This window comes from Amphiura filiformis, chromosome 1, assembly GCF_039555335.1.
Source record: "Amphiura filiformis chromosome 1, Afil_fr2py, whole genome shotgun sequence".
In the NCBI taxonomy this organism is placed as follows: domain Eukaryota; kingdom Metazoa; phylum Echinodermata; class Ophiuroidea; order Amphilepidida; family Amphiuridae; genus Amphiura; species Amphiura filiformis.
The window spans coordinates 49855299-49869369 of record NC_092628.1 but is presented as its reverse complement, the minus strand read 5'-3'; positions in this window follow the sequence as shown (position 1 = coordinate 49869369).

The window sequence follows — 14071 nt, the reverse complement described above, 5'->3', positions numbered from 1 at the left end:
CATTTTGCAGGGTCATAATGGTTATACAAAATTACATACTTTTCCAAAAAGTGTGTGCATTTGCTTATGCAAAGTATATTCTATATTATTGAATGTATATAAGACCTAATGTCATATAGAACATTATACTTCTGGTGGTGGTTTATGCCCCCCCCCGTTTTTGCCAAAACCACATACCTTTGCAAAATATGTCATTTTAGTGGTTATACTAAAATTACATACTTTTCCAAAAGTGAAAAGTGTGTGCTTTTGCTTATGCAACTTCATATATACCCCCCCCGTTTTTGCCAAAAACACATGGGCTACTTTTGCAAAATATGTCATTTTGGATGGTTATATAACATTACATACTTGTCCAAAAGTGTGTGCTTTTGCTAATGCAACTTAGTATATGCTATATTAATAATAATAATAATAATAAACGTATTATAAGACCTTTCTTACACATTATATTTCTGTTGGGGTTTATACACCGCTTTTACCCCCCCGTTTTTGCCCAAACCATGTACTTTTGTAAAATACTGATGTCATTTTGCATGAATATGCAAAATTACATACTTTTAAAGTGTGCTATCTGCATATATTATATGCAATATGCAACTTAGAATATAATATATTAATAAATGTATAATAAGACCTTATGTCTTATATAGTACATTACATTTCCGGTGGCTGTTTATGCAGCACTTTTACCCCTAATTATGCCAAAACTTAATATACCGTACTAAATTGCAAGATATGTCATTTTGCATGATTAGGTCTATGTAAATTTAACATATTTTTCCAAAAGTGTGCTTTGCATATGCAACTTGGTATAAAGGCCTACTTTATTAATAAACGTATCTTTGGCCTATAATAGTACATCATCGTGGTTTATGCACCCCCAACGTTTTTGCCCCGATAGTTTTTTACCCGTAGTCTTTCACACAGCGTGCCAAATCTAATTAGTAAAATTGGAATGAGAAAAGTATTACATGTGTAGCCAAATGTCAGTTTGGAAGGGATATATAAAGCGAGAGATGAGACTGTTTTGAATCGTTTCAAACACCAAATTGCCTGGAATACCTCCAGCTACCTGCAAAAAGCTCCGTGAAATGAATGGTAACGGCGCATTATTAAGTGGTGTGCTCCCGCTTTGGTAGTATGCGCCCTGATTCCCTATAGCCAGCCCGTGTGCTTTCTATACAAGGGCACACACCACTAAATAATCGTCCCATTGAAATACACGGGAAAATACAAGAAAGTAAGTTTGTTTTTCTACCCCATGTAACAACATTTTTAATATTTTGATCAAACCAATGTCTTAAATAAAGATTAAACTTTTATTTAAATTTATTTTTTCAGGACAAGTTAAGACAAACTTGAGAGATACGAACTCCTGAACAGCGCCATCCCGAATTTCAGCCAACACGCTCGCCTCCTTACCAGTTCCGGCCATGATATTGTTCCGAGGGCCTATTACCCATGCACATTCGATTCAGAAAATTTTTCTGAACAGATATGTAATGTTGAGCTCCTATTCTATCTTTTTTATCAAAACAACCAAGAGTCACTCAAATTTGGTTCCCTCAGGACGCCGATATATTTCGTATAGGTGTTATTTTTACCGGAACTATGAAGGGTTACACCAAATGCGGAAGGATTTGGTGTAGTGCACCTTATAAGAAAAAATATTTTTGATATTCTTTATTTTTTGGAATCAGTGGTCAACATCCTAAAAAAGTGTAATTGCTTTTTATCGCTAGTCACTCCAAAGTTATAAAACAGGGCTCCAAACAAGCTCGGACTGAGTGAAAATATGATACTTTTCGCAATTTTCAGCATTCAAGGGTCAGAACAACATTTTGACCATGTTAAACTGTATTTATAATCCCATTAACATCAGGAAAGTGACTTTGTTTACAACAATATATGTACAATCACAAATTTAACATGACCGAAAAGCGACATGTGATCATTTCACCCCCACTCTTAGATTAAGGACGTGTCAATAGGCATATGCCTTAAGTTGGGGGGGGGGGTGTTATGGGTAGATAGAACGGTCATTTGACACTCTAAAATGTTAAATTTCCAAGTTGCGTGTATTATTTTTGTTAGATCTAAAATTAAGAAACCCCATCATTAGAATTAATTGATAAATATCTCTCTTGGGAATTCAACATTTGGTCATGAGATAAAAATGCCGTTATTTTGTCATCATTAGGCCATAATATTGTATGCTTTGACTTTAAATGTCTATTGAGACCCAATTAAAGGTTCAGTGATTATTTTCAAAACGGTTATAATTGAGTTTTGATCTTATAATTACATTTGCATCAAAATAATTCCAAAGATGTTTCATTTTTTCAGCACCGAGATAACCAAAAGTGACCACTTCTATGATATTGGGACCAAAATAGCTCAATTTCAAGCACGGTCTTAAATTGTCAATTCGACGGGAACTTGCGTTTTGAAGCTAATTTCTCGTGCGTTTAAGAATGAAATCGCGTATTTGTAGACGGAAATAGAAAAACAGACTTTTTTTCTTTGCAAAGACATCAGTTACAGTCAAAAATCTCAACTTTTTGGCACTTAAAATCAGGTATTATTCATGTCCATAGCATTTAAAATGAGTCTTCGAAGGGCACACACCACTAAATAATCGTCCCATTGAAATACACGGGAAAATACAAGAAAGTAAGTTTGTTTTTCTACCCCATGTAACAACATTTTTAATATTTTGATCAAACCAATGTCTTAAATAAAGATTAAACTTTTATTTAAATTTATTTTTTCGGGACAAGTTAAGACAAACTTGAGAGATACGAACTCCTGAACAGCGCCATCCCGAATTTCAGCCAACACGCTCGCCTCCTTACCAGTTCCGGCCATGATATTGTTCCGAGGGCCTATTACCCATGCACATTCGATTCAGAAAATTTTTCTGAACAGATATGTAATGTTGAGCTCCTATTCTATCTTTTTTTATCAAAACAACCAAGAGTCACTCAAATTTGGTTCCCTCGGGACGCCGATATATTTCGTATAGGTGTTATTTTTTACCGGAACTATGAAGGGTTACACCAAATGCGGAAGGATTTGGTGTAGTGCACCCTTATAAGAAAAAATATTTTTGATATTCTTTATTTTTTGGAATCAGTGGTCAACATCCTAAAAAAGTGTAATTGCTTTTTATCGCTAGTCACTCCAAAGTTATAAAACAGGGCTCCAAACAAGCTCGGACTGAGTGAAAATATGATACTTTTCGCAATTTTCAGCATTCAAGGGTCAGAACAACATTTTGACCATGTTAAACTGTATTTATAATCCCATTAACATCAGGAAAGTGACTTTGTTTACAACAATATATGTACAATCACAAATTTAACATGACCGAAAAGCGACATGTGATCATTTCACCCCCCACTCTTAGATTAAGGACGTGTCAATAGGCATATGCCTTAAGTTGGGGGGTGTTATCAGGTAGATAGAACGGTAATTTGACACTCTAAAATGTTAAATTTCCAAGTTGCGTGTATTATTTTGCAAGATCTAAAATTAAGAAACCCCATCATTAGAATTAATTGATAAATATCTCTCTTGGGAATTCAACATTTGGTCATGAGATAAAAATGCCGTTATTTTGTCATCATTAGGCCATAATATTGTATGCTTTGACTTTAAATGTCTATTGAGACCCAATTAAAGGTTCAGTGATTATTTTCAAAACGGTTATAATTGAGTTTTGATCTTATAATTACATTTTGCATCAAAATAATTCCAAAGATGTTTCATTTTTTCAGCACCGAGATAACCAAAAGTGACCACTTCTATGATATTGGGACCAAAATAGCTCAATTTCAAGCACGGTCTTAAATTGTCAATTCGATGGGAACTTGCGTTTTGAAGCTAATTTCTCGTGCGTTTAAGAATGAAATCGCGTATTTGTAGACGGAAATAGAAAAACAGACTTTTTTCTTTGCAAAGACATCAGTTACAGTCAAAAATCTCAACTTTTTGGCACTTAAAATCAGGTATTATTCATGTCCATAGCATTTAAAATGAGTCTTCGAAGGGCACACACCACTAAATAATCGTCCCATTGAAATACACGGGAAAATACAAGAAAGTAAGTTTGTTTTTCTACCCCATGTAACAACATTTTTAATATTTTGATCAAACCAATGTCTTAAATAAAGATTAAACTTTTATTTAAATTTATTTTTCGGGACAAGTTAAGACAAACTTGAGAGATACGAACTCCTGAACAGCGCCATCCCGAATTTCAGCCAACACGCTCGCCTCCTTACCAGTTCCGGCCATGATATTGTTCCGAGGGCCTATTACCCATGCACATTCGATTCAGAAAATTTTTCTGAACAGATATGTAATGTTGAGCTCCTATTCTATCTTTTTTATCAAAACAACCAAGAGTCACTCAAATTTGGTTCCCTCGGGACGCCGATATATTTCGTATAGGTGTTATTTTTTACCGGAACTATGAAGGGTTACACCAAATGCGGAAGGATTTGGTGTAGTGCACTACTATAAGAAAAAATATTTTGATATTCTTTATTTTTGGAATCAGTGGTCAACATCCTAAAAAGTGTAATTGCTTTTTATCGCTAGTCACTCCAAAGTTATAAAACAGGGCTCCAAACAAGCTCGGACTGAGTGAAAATATGATACTTTTCGCAATTTTCAGCATTCAAGGGTCAGAACAACATTTTGACCATGTTAAACTGTATTTATAATCCCATTAACATCAGGAAAGTGACTTTGTTTACAACAATATATGTACAATCACAAATTTAACATGACCGAAAAGCGACATGTGATCATTTCACCCCCCCCCCCACTCTTAGATTAAGGACGTGTCAATAGGCATATGCCTTAAGTTGGGGGGGGGGGGGGTTATGGGTAGATAGAACGGTAATTTGACACTCTAAAATGTTAAATTTCCAAGTTGCGTGTATTATTTTTGCAAGATCTAAAATTAAGAAACCCCATCATTAGAATTAATTGATAAATATCTCTCTTGGGAATTCAACATTTGGTCATGAGATAAAAATGCCGTTATTTTGTCATCATTAGGCCATAATATTGTATGCTTTGACTTTAAATGTCTATTGAGACCCAATTAAAGGTTCAGTGATTATTTTCAAAACGGTTATAATTGAGTTTTGATCTTATAATTACATTTTGCATCAAAATAATTCCAAAGATGTTTCATTTTTCAGCACCGAGATAACCAAAAGTGACCACTTCTATGATATTGGGACCAAAATAGCTCAATTTCAAGCACGGTCTTAAATTGTCAATACGACGGAACTTGCGTTTTGAAGCTAATTTCTCGTGCGTTTAAGAATGAAATCGCGTATTTGTAGACGGAAATAGAAAAACAGACTTTTTTTCTTTGCAAAGACATCAGTTACAGTCAAAAATCTCAACTTTTTGGCACTTAAAATCAGGTATTATTCATGTCCATAGCATTTAAAATGAGTCTTCGAAGGGCACACACCACTAAATAATCGTCCCATTGAAATACACGGGAAAATACAAGAAAGTAAGTTTGTTTTTCTACCCCATGTAACAACATTTTTAATATTTTGATCAAACCAGTGTCTTCAATAAAGATTAAACTTTTATTTAAATTTATTTTTCAGGACAAGTTAAGACAAACTTGAGAGATACGAACTCCTGAACAGCGCCATCCCGAATTTCAGCCAACACGCTCGCCTCCTTACCAGTTCCGGCCATGATATTGTTCCGAGGGCCTATTACCCATGCACATTCGATTCAGAAAATTTTTCTGAACAGATATGTAATGTTGAGCTCCTATTCTATCTTTTTTTATCAAAACAACCAAGAGTCACTCAAATTTGGTTCCCTCGGGACGCCGATATATTTCGTATAGGTGTTATTTTTTACCGGAACTATGAAGGGTTACACCAAATGCGGAAGGATTTGGTGTAGTGCACCTTATAAGAAAAAATATTTTGATATTCTTTATTTTTTGGAATCAGTGGTCAACATCCTAAAAAAGTGTAATTGCTTTTTATCGCTAGTCACTCCAAAGTTATAAAACAGGGCTCCAAACAAGCTCGGACTGAGTGAAAATATGATACTTTTCGCAATTTTCAGCATTCAAGGGTCAGAACAACATTTTGACCATGTTAAACTGTATTTATAATCCCATTAACATCAGGAAAGTGACTTTGTTTACAACAATATATGTACAATCACAAATTTAACATGACCGAAAAGCGACATGTGATCATTTCACCCCCCCCCCACTCTTAGATTAAGGACGTGTCAATAGGCATATGCCTTAAGTTGGGGGGTGTTGGGTAGATAGAACGGTAATTTGACACTCTAAAATGTTAAATTTCCAAGTTGCGTGTATTATTTTTGCAAGATCTAAAATTAAGAAACCCCATCATTAGAATTAATTGATAAATATCTCTCTTGGGAATTCAACATTTGGTCATGAGATAAAAATGCCGTTATTTTGTCATCATTAGGCCATAATATTGTATGCTTTGACTTTAAATGTCTATTGAGACCCAATTAAAGGTTCAGTGATTATTTTCAAAACGGTTATAATTGAGTTTTGATCTTATAATTACATTTTGCATCAAAATAATTCCAAAGATGTTTCATTTTTTCAGCACCGAGATAACCAAAAGTGACCACTTCTATGATATTGGGACCAAAATAGCTCAATTTCAAGCACGGTCTTAAATTGTCAATTCGACGAGAACTTGCGTTTTGAAGCTAATTTCTCGTGCGTTTAAGAATGAAATCGCGTATTTGTAGACGGAAATAGAAAAACAGACTTTTTTCTTTGCAAAGACATCAGTTACAGTCAAAAATCTCAACTTTTGGCACTTAAAATCAGGTATTATTCATGTCCATAGCATTTAAAATGAGTCTTCGAAGGGCACACACCACTAAATAATCGTCCCATTGAAATACACGGGAAAATACAAGAAAGTAAGTTTGTTTTTCTACCCCATGTAACAACATTTTTTAATATTTTGATCAAACCAATGTCTTAAATAAAGATTAAACTTTTATTTAAATTTATTTTTTCGGGACAAGTTAAGACAAACTTGAGAGATACGAACTCCTGAACAGCGCCATCCCGAATTTCAGCCAACACGCTCGCCTCCTTACCAGTTCCGGCCATGATATTGTTCCGAGGGCCTATTACCCATGCACATTCGATTCAGAAAATTTTTCTGAACAGATATGTAATGTTGAGCTCCTATTCTATCTTTTTTTATCAAAACAACCAAGAGTCACTCAAATTTGGTTCCCTCGGGACGCCGATATATTTCGTATAGGTGTTATTTTTTACCGGAACTATGAAGGGTTACACCAAATGCGGAAGGATTTGGTGTAGTGCACCCTTATAAGAAAAAATATTTTTGATATTCTTTATTTTTGGAATCAGTGGTCAACATCCTAAAAAAGTGTAATTGCTTTTTATCGCTAGTCACTCCAAAGTTATAAAACAGGGCTCCAAACAAGCTCGGACTGAGTGAAAATATGATACTTTTCGCAATTTTCAGCATTCAAGGGTCAGAACAACATTTTGACCATGTTAAACTGTATTTATAATCCCATTAACATCAGGAAAGTGACTTTGTTTACAACAATATATGTACAATCACAAATTTAACATGACCGAAAAGCGACATGTGATCATTTCACCCCCCCCCCACTCTTAGATTAAGGACGTGTCAATAGGCATATGCCTTAAGTTGGGGGGGGTGTTATCAGGTAGATAGAACGGTAATTTGACACTCTAAAATGTTAAATTTCCAAGTTGCGTGTATTATTTTTGCAAGATCTAAAATTAAGAAACCCCATCATTAGAATTAATTGATAAATATCTCTCTTGGGAATTCAACATTTGGTCATGAGATAAAAATGCCGTTATTTTGTCATCATTAGGCCATAATATTGTATGCTTTGACTTTAAATGTCTATTGAGACCCAATTAAAGGTTCAGTGATTATTTTCAAAACGGTTATAATTGAGTTTTGATCTTATAATTACATTTTGCATCAAAATAATTCCAAAGATGTTTCATTTTTTCAGCACCGAGATAACCAAAAGTGACCACTTCTATGATATTGGGACCAAAATAGCTCAATTTCAAGCACGGTCTTAAATTGTCAATTCGACAGGAACTTGCGTTTTGAAGCTAATTTCTCGTGCGTTTAAGAATGAAATCGCGTATTTGTAGACGGAAATAGAAAAACAGACTTTTTTCTTTGCAAAGACATCAGTTACAGTCAAAAATCTAAATTTTTTGGCACTTAAAATCAGGTATTATTCATGTCCATAGCATTTAAAATGAGTCTTCGAAGGGCACACACCACTAAATAATCGTCCCATTGAAATACACGGGAAAATACAAGAAAGTAAGTTTGTTTTTCTACCCCATGTAACAACATTTTTAATATTTTGATCAAACCAATGTCTTAAATAAAGATTAAACTTTTATTTAAATTTATTTTTTCGTGACAAGTTAAGACAAACTTGAGAGATACGAACTCCTGAACAGCGCCATCCCGAATTTCAGCCAACACGCTCGCCTCCTTACCAGTTCCGGCCATGATATTGTTCCGAGGGCCTATTACCCATGCACATTCGATTCAGAAAATTTTTCTGAACAGATATGTAATGTTGAGCTCCTATTCTATCTTTTTTTATCAAAACAACCAAGAGTCACTCAAATTTGGTTCCCTCGGGACGCCGATATATTTCGTATAGGTGTTATTTTTTACCGGAACTATGAAGGGTTACACCAAATGCGGAAGGATTTGGTGTAGTGCACCTTATAAGAAAAAATATTTTGATATTCTTTATTTTTGGAATCAGTGGTCAACATCCTAAAAAAGTGTAATTGCTTTTTATCGCTAGTCACTCCAAAGTTATAAAACAGGGCTCCAAACAAGCTCGGACTGAGTGAAAATATGATACTTTTCGCAATTTTCAGCATTCAAGGGTCAGAACAACATTTTGACCATGTTAAACTGTATTTATAATCCCATTAACATCAGGAAAGTGACTTTGTTTACAACAATATATGTACAATCACGAATTTAACAAGACCGAAAAGCGACATGTGATCATTTCACCCCCACTCTTAGATTAAGGACGTGTCAATAGGCATATGCCTTAAGTTGGGGGTGTTATGGGTAGATAGAACGGTAATTTGACACTCTAAAATGTTAAATTTCCAAGTTGCGTGTATTATTTTTGCAAGATCTAAAATTAAGAAACCCCATCATTAGAATTAATTGATAAATATCTCTCTTGGGAATTCAACATTTGGTCATGAGATAAAAATGCCGTTATTTTGTCATCATTAGGCCATAATATTGTATGCTTTGACTTTAAATGTCTATTGAGACCCAATTAAAGGTTCAGTGATTATTTTCAAAACGGTTATAATTGAGTTTTGATCTTATAATTACATTTTGCATCAAAATAATTCCAAAGATGTTTCATTTTTTCAGCACCGAGATAACCAAAAGTGACCACTTCTATGATATTGGGACCAAAATAGCTCAATTTCAAGCACGGTCTTAAATTGTCAATTCGACGGGAACTTGCGTTTTGAAGCTAATTTCTCGTGCGTTTAAGAATGAAATCGCGTATTTGTAGACGGAAATAGAAAAACAGACTTTTTTTCTTTGCAAAGACATCAGTTACAGTCAAAAATCTCAACTTTTTTTTTTTTAAAATCAGGTATTATTCATGTCCATAGCATTTAAAATGAGTCTTCGAAGGGCACACACCACTAAATAATCGTCCCATTGAAATACACGGGAAAATACAAGAAAGTAAGTTTGTTTTTCTACCCCATGTAACAACATTTTTAATATTTTGATCAAACCAATGTCTTAAATAAAGATTAAACTTTTATTTAAATTTATTTTTCGGGACAAGTTAAGACAAACTTGAGAGATACGAACTCCTGAACAGCGCCATCCCGAATTTCAGCCAACACGCTCGCCTCCTTACCAGTTCCGGCCATGATATTGTTCCGAGGGCCTATTACCCATGCACATTCGATTCAGAAAATTTTTCTGAACAGATATGTAATGTTGAGCTCCTATTCTATCTTTTTTTATCAAAACAACCAAGAGTCACTCAAATTTGGTTCCCTCGGGACGCCGATATATTTCGTATAGGTGTTATTTTTTACCGGAACTATGAAGGGTTACACCAAATGCGGAAGGATTTGGTGTAGTGCACCCACAAAACATCTATTTTTGTATACGTACTGTACAAGTACGGTAAAGTATGATGTTTTGCATATGCAAAACTACATGTTTTTCGTAAGTATGTGTTTTTGCATATGCAAAAGTACATACTTTTATAAAGTATGTAGTTTTGCATATGCAAAACATCATATTTTGCGTAAGTATCTGCTTTTGCACGCAGCACCGCCTGCCTATGGCACTGTTAATCCCGGTCCAACGATTTTCACAGTGCGACATTTTGCGACGATCAGCGAAAATTATATTCTACCATTGCGCGTAAATGACTGCATTGAGTATTAATGTCAAAATTGAAAATTGATCTCAGTTTTGATGTAAACTTTATACAACCTCACGATTTGCTATTCAGCCGCGCAATTTGACATTTTACGCGCAAATCGTTTGGTCATATCACTTTTCTGGTCATAGGAAATTGTCTATTTGACTTGGAGACAATACATTTGGAAAATGGTAACGTGAAACTTGCTTAGCTCCGGTAAGAAATGAATCTGAAGGATGCATTGCTGGATTTTTACCTCTGTTCATGAAATTAATCCATAAAGTCCAAAGATGTGTAGCGCAAGTCTGATTATTGATGCGTCTAGCCCGGGTGTTGTTACTGATGAGCTTTCAGATTCAATTCATCAACAAGGGGAATGGGACATGTAAGGAATGATGATAACTTTGATACTTACCATGTCTACGGAAAGGTGCAGTAACCAACATAGTCAAATGTATCGTACATTGTAACTTTAGCATGACTAAGCGCACAATTAAAGGTTAATAACTGCGTATCGGTTATTGGAGGACATTGCGAAAAATTTTTGCCTTCGGAACCGAGGAATATCCCGAGATCCAAAGCAAAATGCTAGATTTTTCACAATGCCCGGCATATTACCTATGTAAAGTTATTAATCTCATTCATAACCGTCACTTTCATCTCTTCACTTTACAAAATAACACACAATTTTCCTCAAAAATAAACAATTTGTACGTTTTGCCTTTCCAAAAATCGACCAGGCTTAAGGTTATTAATTATTTTAAACTGTTGTGATTTGGTAGTTCACAGCATCTTACGAATGGTAGTGAGCATTGGCAAAAACTGCATTGCTCAATTCATAGCGAGCGTGTAGAAGAATTAAAATATCACAGATATACTTTTATAGGTGCTGCGGTTCTTGAGTTACGTTGTAAAGAGGGCTGAAACAACAACACTTTTGTAAAACGTACATTAGAGTCACGCGGTAGTCGTGACCAGCAAGTTTAAAAAAAAAAAGACTGATAAAGAAGACTAATAACAGATGCTCCCGCGAGACTATATTTACAGCTAACATTAAAACACTTGACTTCTATTGTTCGATGTTATTTTTCGCTGGGTACAAAATGTATCTAAAACCATGCTAAATGTTATTTACAGTCCCAGGTGTAATATCTTGACAACTCATTAATTCAAAAAGTTCCTACAGTCAATCATTGTTCGTAATAAACAAATATTTTTGCTTCCATTTCACGCGGTATTTCATAGCGAAAATTAGTGGCAAATCATACTGATCCAGAATTTTTAGACACTGCTACAGGTCTACCTGGTTGTCGCCTTCACACTACTTTTTCAGAATCACTTCCAATTATACCCTAGCAATTTCTGAAATACCGTACATACAAATTCCGAACCCCATTCGCCAAAAAATCTAGTTTTTCACAATTCTTTTGTTCTTTCCGGACGATACATCAATTCATATAATAAATATTGTACATCTACAAAAACCACAATCATTAAAACACAATTATCTTGCTAAGTCGTGGCACTTAGACGCTTCCGTAGTATAAGCCTTGCAACATATACACGCATTTCTCAGCTTCAATTTGAAGTAAATCGCACTGACTCTGTGTCTCGCTGGCATCGTCAACATTGGGTATGTGTTGTTCATATTTACATTTTCTTAGTTGCCTTGAATAATTGAAGTATATTAAAATGTATATGTATCCCTATAACCATTACAGTCACGCGGTAGCTGTGACCAGCAAGTTTTAAAAATAAATGGCTGATAAAGTTGTATTAAATTATTTACTGTCATAAATCAAGGATAACATAATTTCAAACATCTATGTTTCGTTTTATTCGTTTTATGGAGTACTTCGTAACCCGATGACTTTCCAAACTTAGCGCTGCTTGGCTACATTCATAAAAAGAAATAAAATCCACCAAAAACGTTGACAACGTAAAAAAGCAGCAAGTTTAAAAAGCCCCCACCTCGGCTCACTTTTTGAAACTTGGTCCCATTTTGAATATCAACAGCAAATCGGTGTTTTTAACGTTTAAACAATAGCATCATTGCCATTAACATGCCTACTTGTTATTCGTTTAATTCAATCATTGATCATGAACTTAATAATTATTATAAAACAAAACATATATAGGATATTGGCCAAGAACAACATAATAACCTTTCTGATCGTTCCAGAATGCTAACAACTTTTAAAATATCGCATCGGCACATTAAAGATACATAATACTTCTGGAAATGTTTTAAGTTGATAATTATGACAAAGTTTAAATCAGTATCTTTTACAAATGGGACCAAGTTTCAAAAAGTGAGCCGAGGTGGGGGCTTTTTAAACTTGCTGCTTTCTTTACGTTGTCAACGTTTTTTGTGTCCGTTCCTGCAGAACTGACACCTTTAGTACAGGTTTGACGATCACGTGACAATTCGAATCATCATATCGAAATATCACGTGCTCTGTAAAAATATCAATATCGATATCGATACTATTCGTCAATTCAGCCCCAAACCAAATCGCCCACATGCCACTTCGAACCCGGTATATTGATGTACAAAAAAAGTTGGCCAAATTTAACTATTTCGTGATTTTCTCCATAACCGTTGTTTTTACACCAAATCTGTATATTTAGATGCATTGATGTCTTGCATTCGGTCACAAACCAATTCGTTGTACTTTGTGCAATAACCCTCTATCTTTTAAACCAAATATCCTAAAGAGTCGTGCGATGTCGAACTTTTCCTCTGGTCATAAAGAACAAAACAAGTCAGCGTTCGCGTATCTGTACGTGTACGTAGCCGCAGTTTGTGGCCCTCACAACACGGGCTTCCGGTCCTAGGAAATGGAATATTACTGATAAATATATAAAGATGGCAAAATCAGTAAACCAGTTTAAGTTACAAATAAAGAAAAGTCTAATAAAAATTACATCTAATATTTAGGGATTATTTAATGACCTCACCCATCCCACCCCCCAATCTCCACTCCAACTATCAATTTCTTGTGTGGACTGTGGAATATCTATATGAAATGTTATAAATATTTATATTGGAGTCTTTCTTTGCATGTTCTTCTCCTCTTTCTTTTTTCTTTTATTTGTTAACTTTGTGTAATTGCATGTTGTAACTTAAGGCAGTGTAAGGAGGTACTCGCTTCAGGCCTTTGGGCCTTTTGAGCATCTCCTCATTCAAATGTTGTGTCTTTTATATTTTGTATGTTGATTTGAATGAAAATAAAATGATGATGTATGATGATGATGATGTACATCATTTCCTACAGAGTCGTGAGATATGTCAAACTTTTCCCTTGGTCATAAGGAACAAAAAAAGTCAGTGGTCGCATATCTGTAGGATCATTGGTTAATAAGATATATTCACTTTTTTTTTTTTAACCAAATATCCTAGAGAGTCGTGCCATATATCAAATTTTTCCTCTGGTCATAGGAACAGAAAAGTCAGTGGTCGCATATCTGTAGGATCATTGGTTAATGAGATATAGTCACTTTTTTTTTTAATTTTGTGCACTTAACC